General features: G+C 39.0%; 1 protein-coding gene across 1 annotated transcript in view; it reads left to right on the forward strand.

Annotated features, from left to right (window-relative positions):
* PREX2 (phosphatidylinositol-3,4,5-trisphosphate dependent Rac exchange factor 2) overlaps window positions 1-12,947 on the forward strand; it is a 1,458,907-nt gene that overhangs the window by 218,968 nt on the left and 1,226,992 nt on the right. The gene's annotated exons all lie outside the window — the stretch shown is intronic.

Here is a 12,947-nt window from a genome sequence, read left to right on the forward strand (position 1 = left end):
ATGCAGATGCACAAATGCTGTTTGCGCATACAGCGTTACACCAGCACCAGTGCAAATGCATTTGCTCTCTAGTTGCACTGTTGCTAAAACAACTGCTCAAGTGCCAACCACCTTAGGCCACACACAATTGTAAGATCCTTCCATCCTTGGTAACGCTGTGCCCACCAGATTTGGAGGGGAGAACTGGCTGTCAAAACCCCGGGGAATTCATGAATGGCCAGTGCTTTTGAAAGTCTAAAGGGCTGTGGAAGAGGAAATAATAGCAGCGTTAATGACGTAATCATCTCTTCACATGAGTTCTGGCCACTGGAGCCTGGTCAGAAACTACACATCATCAGCAAGTATGTACAACAGCAACAACATATTTAGAAAATGAATGTCAGTCAAAGTTGTAGACCTGGCAAAATTAGACATCAACCTGTTTCAACCTAAAGCAATGTTGTCAAGGTAAATGAATGTCTTTCTCTGCGTTTTAAAAAAAAAATCCTCCATTGCTACAGTCTGCCCCGGAGTGCTGCTGAGAAAAGGCCATGCCCTACCCAGAGTCTAAAACTGTCCGTAGCCATTCTCTTTCTGCCCAGCCTTTTCTATGCGCCAGCTAGGTCCATAGCCAAGTCTTCCCCAAGGCCTAGATCATCATGGAGCGTAGCTCAGAGACCAATAATGCTGGAACCCAACTCCAGCTAGTGAGCAGCTCATCCAGGATCAAGTCCTGTCCGAAGCACAGCACAACCCAGCACAAATCCTTTAAAATCATCATTGCGTGAGGACCCAGATCAGTTTATTCCCGCAGTATTTACAAACGTTCTAACCACCTCAGAACCCAGTCCTAGAGACCACTCCTGTCCAGAACAAAATCGCTCCTGTACGCCCAGTCTAACTATAACATAGCCTTTTCTATATTCAATGCATCTCCCAAGCCCAGCCTCGTCCACAGCCAAATCGAATTCACATTCTAGCCTTGCAACCCAAACCTGGCTCAAAGCTAATTCCGGAGCTCGGCCGGAAATTGGGCCCAGCCAAAAGATCAGCCTTTCCTATATCCCACCCTGGAGCTCAATGAGCATGGAACTAAAAGCAGTTAAGGTTGAAGTCCTGACCAGAGGCCACTAATTCCAGCACCAAAGCCTCTCTGAAGGCCAGCCTGGGCCTCAGAGCAGCCCATAGTACAGTCTAGAAGACAGCCTCTTCAAAAGGCCTATCTTACATTTTGTGCTGCTGCCCAACAAAGGACTGAGCGGTGCCCGGGAGTCAGCCAATCACATACTCCCTATATGTGTTCAAGAAATACTCTATATTTTGACCTCATAGCTGCCCACATTTAGAATGAATTCATTAGGTACATTTTCATGTTTTAAAGTGTTGCATGTGGCCTTATTGGTTATTGATGTTTATCACTGCAAATGCTATGTGATGTGTGGGTCAGCCCTGACTGGTAGCACTAAAATCAATAACGGGTCTACCCATCAAATAGTCCTCTGGCTACATTTTTGTCCCAGTTCATACCCACTGCTGATGGTACATCCCTGGTGCTATCATCTGCACGGCGTGTTAGCGTCCCCCAAGGTATTGATGCATGTAGTAACTGCTCAAGATTGCAAGGCATGCATCCGGATGAATTTGGAATCACCCTAATTGTGGTGGGTCAATGTATCTGTATCATTGTAATTCAGAACAAGGAATCAACAATCATCCACACCCTCATTAGCAGAATGAATAAACAATTTCAGAGAAAATTTAGAGGAGGTCATGGTTATTCCATTGTTGAGGCCACCTACAACACAAGCATCTGCTTGGATGAATTGGTGTGCCATTATTTATGGCACATTGGCTGCTAATGAAGTGTTGTTGAAGACAATTGGATTACCACCGTGAGGTCAGATAGGACCATGGGGATTAGCCGGTTTTCCCTGAACGAGTAAGCAAATAAAGTACAGAGGCCAGGCAAAGCACCTGGTGCCGACATGGACCACTCTCGTTTACAAGGCGCTGAACACATTGAATGATGTGGGATGCACCCATGCCTCATGGAAGATGGAAGTACCAGTTCCTTATTTCAGGAGGGCAGACCTATGAAACCCTGCTCGCCTATTCCATTTAGCTGTTGGATTGTTCCTCCAAGGTCTTTGGAAAGGTCCCTTTGGAACATGTGAGATCTTGAGTGGATGGTATTCCATCTTTATCATTGCTGTAAGAAGAGTTCATGAAGGAGCGGAAAGACCAAGATCAAAAGGGGTGCTGCCAATGGTGTGGAAAGTCATTGATGAGAAAATGATGGCACCTCAATCTCTATGAGCTATTCAATCATGGCACATGACCAACGGTATGCAGTCATGTTATCAAACAGAAAATAAAGAATACATTTATAGACAAACCCAAAACATTAAAACAAAAAAGAACGAATTTTAGAAAACTATATAAATGTGGTTGGAAATGGGAATAGTAGTTTTAGGGGTGCGAGAAAAGAATAAGGCGGGATTCGGAGAGAGTACCCCCGAAAACAAAACAAAAAAATGTGTTCTTTTTATTTATAGATGTTTTATATTCATTCAAAATGAATTATTTTTTCATCATTCGATAAAATCACATGTAGCCATGAGCAACATGGCAGCTGTGAGGTCAGGCAGAGTTGGAGAGACAGTAGCATCTTTCCCGGTACAAAGTATGCCCTTCAGGGATATTTCCTCCCCTGCCTGTTATTTAATTTTCATATTGATGGTGTCATCTGCACTCTTATGGCAGGAGCGATTTTATAGCCATTCCGGGGGTATGGAAACATGCCTATTCTCCTATATGTAGATGATGCCAGAAGTCCAAGAAGAGCTGTAGCTGTAGAGGGTTTGTAAAGGGTAGCACAGTGGAATGAAGATGCTCTGGAGTTGTTTCCATAGGTGGAAAAAAGGGTCTGCAGATGCCGCCGGGTCTGCAGTCAATTTCGGTGTCATCAGTTCAATTGCAGGGGTTTCAGGGTGAGTTTTATTAGTTGACGGTGTATGGTACATACTTGTCATATGGGTAATTGTATTGTGGTGCTTGTGGCCACTGACCACGGCCACCACAGTAGTAATATCTGTATAGTAATTATAGGTAATGTAGTAGGAGTATGGCCAGAATCACCACAGTAGCAATATGTGTATAGTATTTATAGGTAATGTAGTCAGAGTATAAAGTGTTTATAATATGGTTGAATTATATAATTGAGTTGTGTATGGTACTTATGATTGTAGTACAATTGAGGATAGCGCTTATAGAATATGTATTTGATTATACTTGGTATGGTTACTTAGTTGCATAGTGGAATAAAAGAGTACAATTTGCTAAGCAGACTAGTTTAAAACCTTTAATTGTATACAATTTTGCATATACATCTACTTTCTTAGACCCTCATAAACAGTACATTTTAAGTACTATGTTTGGTACAACAGTAGTGTATGACACACTGCTGTTGTATTGACATTAAATAATCATTGGGTCATTGGGAAAAAATCGATACTGGATTAAAAAAACAGATTACAATTATGTGACTGTAAGTGTGATAGTATGCTTGTTTGAAGTATGTTGTGATTAAGGGAATGCATGAAATAGTTACATGCCTGTTGCCTTATTGTAACTACATTAGGGTTTAGAAGATATTTTGTCACATAAAAATGGTGACAGTGTATGTGAAGTGTTTTGCAATGGAGGGTATTTTTTAAGTGGTTGGATACCGGTTGGCGTATTCTAACTATATAGACTTTTAAAAGTACTATTGTAGTATTATGGATGTTGTTAGATATCTTTTGGTGTATTCTAAATGTTAATTGTTGTACAGTTTAGTGACTAAATTTGGGTTGAAGGAATATTAAGTAGGCATTTGTTAGATTTGCTGGTAACCTATGTGTTGGGGTAACAGAGGTGTTGTTACATTCAATCCATTATTTTTTTGTCATATGAAGTATAGTGTTCTGGAGTGGTTGTGGCAGCAGTGTGGTATATTATTCCTATTGTTGTGAAGGTTTTCTTTCCAAGAGATACTTGGTCGTGTGTGAAGCCTGTAAGGTTACAGTTATTTCTGGTACCATCTGCATTGTATTTTAGAAGCATTAGTATGCCATATTGGCTATGTGAGTTTCTTTGTATTGTGGAACGATTGTCTGAATTGCAAAAAGTGCATAATATGCCATGATTTGCATTCTGCAGAAGTTGGTGAAATGCAATGGATTCAGAATTTGTTATGGATACATATACAAATCGTTCATTAGGGATGCACTCTTGTGAAACGTGGTTGCAGAGAGTGTATGTATGTTTCCAGAGGTATGAATCTGCAAGGGATGTTTTTTGTTTGCAGTACTTGTAGTAAGTACATCAGGATTTACTGTGGATCTTCCCGTGTGTTTATGGACAATTTTACCATTCCTGCACAGTAGTCCAATTCTTGTCTTATACATGAGACACTGCAAGTGTTGTCAGGATTATTTGTGGCATTTCTATGAAGGATGAACATTTGCAAACACAACTGGTCTGAGCCGTTTAATTAAATGTGTGAAAAATTGGTGGCAATTGAAAAATAAGATTGATTGTTACATTAACATAACACTTTACGCCAGTTGTGTTGCTGACTTTAAATGGACCAAAGAGTTCTGTTTGTGGATTGTTTGATGGGCCTGCAGACATTTCTGTAGAAGAGACATTTGTGTCTTTGTTTTGTGATGGACGTGCAGTTGACTTTGTACTAGACAGTTTTGTGGTTGTATTCTTTGATGCAGAAAGAGTTGGTTGTTGTTTCTTTAGTAGTATTGTTGGGAAATCTGTTATACATTTTGTTTGCATTAGTTGTCTTTTTAAAGGTTTCCTTTTTTGAGGTACAGGGTACATATCTAGATGGAGGGTGTATAGTGTACGTAGCCTGCTGTATTACAGGATGCAAGGAATGTAAGCATTGACTCTGTTTGCATCAAAGCTAACTAGAAATAGACCATTGAGTGTATGCAGATTTGAAAGTGCTATGTTACTCATACCTTCTTTAAAGACTGTGCTGCCAGTGTCAATCAATGCTTGATCTAGGGTTAGACCTTTTGATTTGTGAATAGTGACAGCATATGCAAGTGATAGAGGAAATTGTTCTCTGCGTACGTACCTGTCTTTGAAAAGAAGGAAACGTGCTATTGTGCTGCCAATTCTTTTAACGTCTGCAAGTGATGTTGGCAAACTGAATGTTGTTGTCATGTGGATATGTTTGGAAGCCAACAACTGTATCAATTGCTCCATTGACTAAACCTTGTTCTACGTCAAGGTAATGTTTTAGAATTAATCTGCAGTTTAGACACAAAGTCAATATTTTCTCCAATCCAGCTGTGTTGTAGATACATTTTTCTAAGTTATTTAGTCCTGCTGTTGCTTGTTGACAGATAGGAAGTATCATGCTGTGCACTTCTAGTTTATCTGTGGAGCTGATATGCAGTATGGATTGTATTACTTTTTTCAACATTGCCTCGTCTAATTGACTGCAGCTTGCAAGGGTTGGCATTAAGGATATACATTTTAGATTTTGTTGAGTTAATTGTTCCATGACATCCAGAGCAGATGTGTTTCGTCCATATAGATGGCTTTTCCATCTTTAGTTAGAAAACCAGTTCTAAGGCTTTTTAAAATGTCACATAGGTGAGGTCTGCAGACTGATGCATGTTTTGAGTTATTTGTTTGTGGTAAGAATGTTTCCAGAGATTTACTTTTTTAATGCTGCTGAGCGTATTGCTCAATGTTCTGTGTCCTAATGTTTTGAAAATAGGTTGACCTTTTACTGATGTTAACTGTAGGAGGTCTCCAAAAACAGTAACATGTTTTCCTCCAAACAGTTTTTTGCAGTTGGTTTTTAGGACTTTTTGCATTCCGGGATAAATTAAAGCCAACATGAGATTGGAAACCATGCTTACTTCATCTATCAGGAGCATATTCATTTGGTTCAGAATTCTGCATACTTCAGTAGCAGCTCCTGCTGATCATTTGTAGTATTCTAATTTGTTTTGGTGCCATACGGGAAGGAGTAGTACTCGGTGTAAAGGTACACCTCCGATGTTGTAGGCAAAGAAACCTGTGGGGGCTGTTAGTACAAAGGTTTGTTAAGATTGTAGAAATGTGCTGATTATTTTTATTAAGAATGTTTTACCAGAACCAGCTTTACCACCTACATGCAGGAGCAGAGGTTTATAATTTTTACAACTGCAGGTTTTAGTTTCCTGTTTAAAACCATGTTCAATTTCTTGAGTGATTTCTAGATACATTTTGAGTTGTTCTTCATTTAGCTGTGATCCGAGCACTGACAAGACTTCCTCAGATTGTTTATATTGAGAGATGTTTTTTTCTACCTTTGTCATGTCAATTTCTGCATCATTTAAAATTAGCTGTTCCTCAAGTGGTTCTTGGTTTCTTGTAAAGGAAGGTTGGCTGCCCTCAGGAGTGTCTTTGTCTAGTTGTGCTTCAATTTCTTCCTCTTGTTGGCATTCATTGTCCAACATTTCTTTGTATTGTTTGAAATTGTCATTTGTTATACTACTTTCATTTGCTTTGAATGCAGCTTTAAATGAGTCATAGTCACCTAATAATTCCTCTTCTTTTCTCCAAGGATTAAAACCTTTGAATAGGGCAATGCAATACAGTTCTATATGTTGTGGAGATTTAAATGATAACTATATATGATTAATTAGACTGAGTTTGGTGAGTTTCACTAGGCTTCCTTCAAAAGTTGAGATTGAATATTTGCCACTTGTCTCGTTTGGTGTGACATTGTTTTTACAGGTGTAGTTTTGGGCAATGTCGTACAGACACATGTTTTCCAAAGTAGTACATCTATTTTGCTAGTATGTGTCAATTACATTTTAAAATGTGCTGACTGTTGGGATCATTTGTGGCTATGGTTTCTATCCCTTGGTAGGACTTTAGTACTCTTTATTGGGATGACGTTGAATCAAGGTTGAGCCAGACTATGGGCCTCAACACGAATCTGGCGGTAACCCTTAAATGCAGCGGTATTGCTATTACCGTCGCATTTAAGGGTCCGCCAGATCATGGCTTTGGTGGATTTTCCCCCAGATGTAAACTGGGGGGAAATCCACGGCAAAATTGCCGATTTTCGGCGCGAATTTTCCCCAATGGGGAATGAGGAATTCCTGAATGGGCCCAATGGGGAATGGGCAATAACCCTTCCGCCAAACCCGTGATCCGGCGCTAATAGCACTGGGAGTTTTGTGGTAGGGCTATTAGCGCTGGCGGTACCGCCCGACTCGTGATGAGGCCCTATGTGTTTAGATTTACCATATATGGATGTACCTGTTAAACTGTCTGCAGCTTCGTAGCACCCACATTCTCTATGGGAGAGCATTTTTATACTGAAGCTGTAATATTTTTGTGATGTTGTTTTCTCAGATGATATGTCATCCCAGAGGTCTTTTAGCTCTGCTTTCTCAGCATTTGTAAGATAGGCTGTGCCATATCCTGCAACTGCAGTGGAATTATCTGCAATGTATTGTATGTCTATGTTTGCATTCCACAAGAGGGCAATGATTGCATTGTAATCTTTGATGTACTTTGATGCTTCCTCCCTTTTAATGTTGTATGTGTTTTTTAGGGGATTTGCTCATTACGCTGTGTCTAACAGAAGACATCAAGCTATTTACTTGTCCTTTTGTGCAAACTGGTCTAGGGAAGCTAAAGCGACATTTGGTATAGTATTTGCCTTTGTTTTGATATCTATGCCAGCAGTATTTGCCACACTTATGTTTTTGGAAGCATAAGATTTCTGTATATAGGTCACTATCTGTGGTTTCTGAAGAGATGTTGCAGGTAATGTATTTTTAAATAAACTGTAAAACAGTGACACCACTATCATGGCCAAATTTAGGAGCATCTTTTATCCACAAAAGCATGTGAATATGTGGTGCTCCTCTGGATTGATATTCTTTTCTCCAAAAGAAGTGTTGAACTTCTCAGAGCAGAGGGGCAGTTTTATTGCAGATAAAGTGCAGCATAGCAGTGAAGCGATGGTGAAAGTATCTTGATACATTGATAGGGTCAAGAGAACAGAGTTCTCCTGTTTTTTTATATCTATTCCATCTTTATTTTGGTTTGCAGTGCACAAGAGGTCATGCAAGTCATCCCATGCATACTCTGCACAACTTAAAGTAACAAACCATGTGGGTGGGCCTAGGTTCCTTAGCACACAACGCACATCAGTGTGACGTTGGAACCAGTATTCTTTTGTAGCATGCATGTTTGCAAGAGATTTGTGATACTTGACCACAAAACTTTATCTTTGTATTTTATCTTTTGAAGCAGTTGGGTAGCGTACATGTTTAAAAAGTTTGAGCCTGTTTGTAATGTGTGTGCAACTCCATAACATAGAGTTGCTAGTTCACATTCGAAGAAGAGGTGGAAAATGGATTCAACATTTTGTCTTAATCTGGGGTCTTCAGAATACATTCTGAAAGAGAGGTATTCTTATACACTAAAGTGTGTGGACCTTTCATCATATCTTCCTCCATTTACTGTAAGAAAGAGTAGAGGAAAATAACGTGCTTCTACACTTTTTTCCCATATGCTCATTGGGGATCCTTTGGCTTGATGCATTTGATATATTTCTAATGCATCTTCAATGGTGTCTTTGGAGTATTGTGGGTGAATTTTATACTGGTCTAAAATGTTGGTTGCAGTAACAGAATCTACATCTTGGAATTGGCCAGTTTCTGGTAAGTCTTGAATTATTTGGTGGGTTAAGGTATTCCTCTATGTTTATATCTTTGTAGCATTCATTGTTTTCTTTTAGATACTGTAGGGCTTGTCTAACTTTCTTTAAGTCGACTAGTTGTTGTCAAATTCTTTTGTATTTTGCTGGTACACCATTAGCTAGTACAACCAAAGATGGATCTATTTGTCACTGTATGGGAGTTTCTACATTTTCTTTGAGATCTAATGGCAAGTATACTGCTTTTCCATGGATGCCCTTTAGTAACTTGGATGGAGGTCATTTGGATGATTTCGATTGAAGATATATTGTAGCTTGAAATGGGTGTACTGTTTGGATTATAATGCTCTCATACAAGTTACGTTGTTGGAGAGATTTTGGAAGTGGGAGTATTTCAAAGTTATTTGCAATGGCATTTGGTTATTGTCAAGGCTTGTGTTGCAACACGTGCAAACTATTGAGGGGTCAGTTATTTTGTATTTAGTTTCTGCTGTTAGATATATTTAATTGGAACCATTGGGATTCCTCTCTGTCCTCTATTTTGTATGCTATATCTACAATTTTGTGCTATTTTTATAAAAATGTCTGCGACAGCAGACACATTCTTGGTCTGGTATTTCAGCAGATGTGTTTTGGAACTTAGCTATTTCTTTTTTTTGCATGTCTTTGTTAAGACAGTGGTGTTTATTAGGTTTTCGGTAATGTTTTCTGAAGTTACAGAATTTTCAGGTCACCTTCAGTTCCAAAGTATCTACTTTGGATGTGCTCTATTTTTTTAAGCAGTTCTTTGGTTGTTCCATGTAGGAGAATGTTATTTACATTTTGAAGTTCTAGAACAGAACTTTTTGCATAGTATAGTCTATGCACAAGATACCGTATAACAGAATGGTGTGTTGCTAACATTTTAATGTGGTGGAAGGTGCTTTTGCACACAGTTCCTGAAATGCAGGCTAATGAATGTCTTTACAGACCAGTTTGGCTGCGCACTGGACAGGAGTCCATGGTTTGTAAAGTTTTCATTCTACTTTTGTGTTTTATTTTCACTTTGTGATTATGGAATTGTTGTAAAGATTTAAAGGATTGTTGGTGTATGTTACAAATTGAGCTACATGTCCATTTGTACACTGGATGAATTGTTTGGGTGAAAGATGCATGTGGTTGAAAGTTTGTTGGGGAGGTTTTGTCGATAAGGGATTTTGCCATAATGGTGTCTTCTACCATTTCATACACTCAACCATTATTCTCTATGGCTATTGTTTTTGGTTGTTCTTGTTTATAAGCTTCTTCATTGAAATATGGTTCTGTGCTGCTTGTGTGAATCCATTCACCATCACAGAAGTTTGAGTAGGTCTCTATATTGACACTGCACATGTTTAGAAGTACTTATTTTAATGTATGGATTAATTTAGTTAGTGGTTTCATTCTGTTTAAAATCAATATACAAAATGTTCTCTTTAGTAGAAAAGCACTATCAATTAGAGCTTTGAGGATTATTTTCCGACAGTAGATCACACCTTTTCAGCAGTTTTTTTATAAGATTTTGAAGAACTGTACAGTGGAATATTTTTTGTAACATACATTTTTGGATTGCTTTACGGTGACTACATTAACTCTGGTAAACACAATGTTAGGTTTGTTAGTAGGTCTGCTTTACTTTGTACATATTTTTTTACTTTTAGTTTTTGCAAGAGGGGCCTGAGCTTTTTTATTTGTGGCTGGTTTAGTATTGTTGAGTGAGGGTACTAGTTCTTTTGCTTTAATGTTTTCTATAAATTGTTTTAGAGGTGGATGACTATATGGTTTGGTTTAATATCTGCTCTATTTTTCCTTTTTTTCTACAGAGTTGCTTTTTAGTAGGCATTTTGGTTTGTCTGTTGGGAAAAGAGAAAGTTTGCATTGGAAAGTTGTGCAATGTATATTCATGTATTGTGAATGGGTGTGTGAGTGTGATTGGAGAGCTTAATACAGTACTGCTTGATTGTGAGGTGGCATATGAGGTGTGGATAGGAAGGTTGTGAGAGTAAGAGTCTTTAGAGGTGTGATGGCGTTGGGTTGGTGAGTAAGAGAGTGGTGGTGTGATTGAATCGGTAGGGACATTGTGCTGTTTTCAATGAAACAGTGGGGTTTGCAATGGCAGTGTTTAAATGGGAATAGGAAGAGTGTGAAAGGTGCAGTATAATGAGTTAGAGTGAAAGAAATGTTGCTTCAAAAGGAGTAGTCTGGGGCAAAATGTAGTGGAACTTTGCTGTTGTAATTACATACATATACATGGTACATTAACGTACTTTGTAGTATGTGAAGGCACAATTCTTGTCTATGGCAATGTGCTCCTTTCCTGTAATTGTAAAAGAAAGTTAGTGGGGATATGCAGTAATGGTGAAGTACTTTGAGTAAGCAAGGTTGTTATTTATGAAGGTAGGAGGAGTTATTGGGAAAAACAGTCAATTAAATTGCTGGACGTTTAAAAATGTTTGTTTTTAGGGGCATTTTCATGAAAGTTAAGAAATGTGTGTGTAACGTTGTGTAAAAGAGAAGAACAGTTCATGGAAAAGATTTGTAGTACACTTTCAAATGGCAGTTGGTGTGTGGAAGTTTAATATGTTAGGAGTATATGCATACTTGCGAACATGATGCATTCTAATCTGTTGGTGTTTATGTAGTCATGGATATTTTGTTTGCGTTATTGTAGTTCCACTTTTCCTATTTAAAAGTTGGACTACAGGTACCAGATATTAGAGAAAAAATGAGGACTGCATAAGCAGCTAAAAATTGGAATGGGTTATGTTAGGAAGTATACATGTCCTGTCAATATATTAAACTGCCACACACTGAGTCCCAATTAAAAATGGTCTAAACATCTACTTTATCTGATTTTACTTTCTTTTATGAAAAAGTGACAGGTTGCATAGTTTCTGAGGTCTCACTATATGTCCTTCGGCTGTGGCCTCTGTCCGTGTTGCAGCAATATTTTTCTTCTGGGTCTGCTAGGCATGACCACCGGCCATGTCACACCATTAATGTGTTAGCAGTCACCCATTACCCCATGCCCAGTAGATGTAGGCACTGTAGATGTTAAACCTTTTTTTTCTAACTCCTTATTTCGGTGATAATTTTACAATAATCATTTCCAATAACAGAATTTCCTGTTGTAGAGTGGTGGTTCATCGATTCCCACGGTAACGGGAACATTTATTCAGCATTAAGAAGTCTTTCATGTCCTCACAGGCACTCAACATGTTTCCCCCTTCTTTTTTCCAGTTCCCCTCACTCCACTCAATTGCTTTCCCCCATCCTCTCCCATTAGCCCCTTTTAGCCCCTTTCCATCATCACATCATGTGATGCACATTTGTTTCTGAATGCGGCTGGTGGCATTGCCACTGTAATCTTGTGAGATTTACACAGTCTTCTCCAGATAAGCAGAACATTTTCTACCCGTAACTGGCTCCCCAACCCACTCCCAAATCCTCAACTTCACATTGTGTCTTCTTTCCCTCTTCGACCTCTAGCCTGATGTGATTGCTATTGCTACTGGTATTTATAATGTAAGCACTGTCGTTCAAAACAATCAGTGTTACTGTAGGAGTGACTGCATAAACAGAATGGTTTTGAGTCTCTTTCTGATGTTGAGAACATTATTAGACTGTGTAAGGCCGCGGGGGGGGGGGGGTTAATTCCAAAGTTTGGTCCAAATCTGCGAGTGGTTTTCGACCTATGGCTTTGGGGTAGGGCCTTGACAAAATTTCATCCAAATCCATCCAGCAAGTCAATGTTATTAGCCTCGCTCAGCCTCTCGGCTCCAAAAAGCCCCATGGCTGATATGGAGGAGCAGAGGGCAACCCCTTCTCTGTCAAATATTTTTTAAAAAATCCTGCATAGATTTACCCCAGACCAGTTAGGGAAATTAAGGCAACGTTTTGTGCCCAAGTTGTTTCTTATTTGGTCCAAATCTGCCAAGAGGATTTCACACTTCGGCTGTTAAAAAACTGCACTTTCTCTCTATGAGAAAAATAATTGGCTATGAACTGTGAAACTGTGGTGATTTGTTTTCTTAATAACCTTTTCATTTTATAAAAGTTGCAGTTTGGGGGTGATGGGTACCCTTGACAAACTTTTTGTTTTGAAAAGTTCATCCAAATCCATCCAGCAAGTCAAAAGTTATTATCAATAGAATTTTGGGAGCAAATGGATGCTTTTTCATTTCTGAAAAGCCTCTCATCCACTCTGATGCAA

This window comes from Ambystoma mexicanum, chromosome 5q, assembly GCF_040938575.1.
Source record: "Ambystoma mexicanum isolate Mex_15411 chromosome 5q, UKY_AmexF1_1, whole genome shotgun sequence".
NCBI lineage: Eukaryota > Metazoa > Chordata > Amphibia > Caudata > Ambystomatidae > Ambystoma > Ambystoma mexicanum.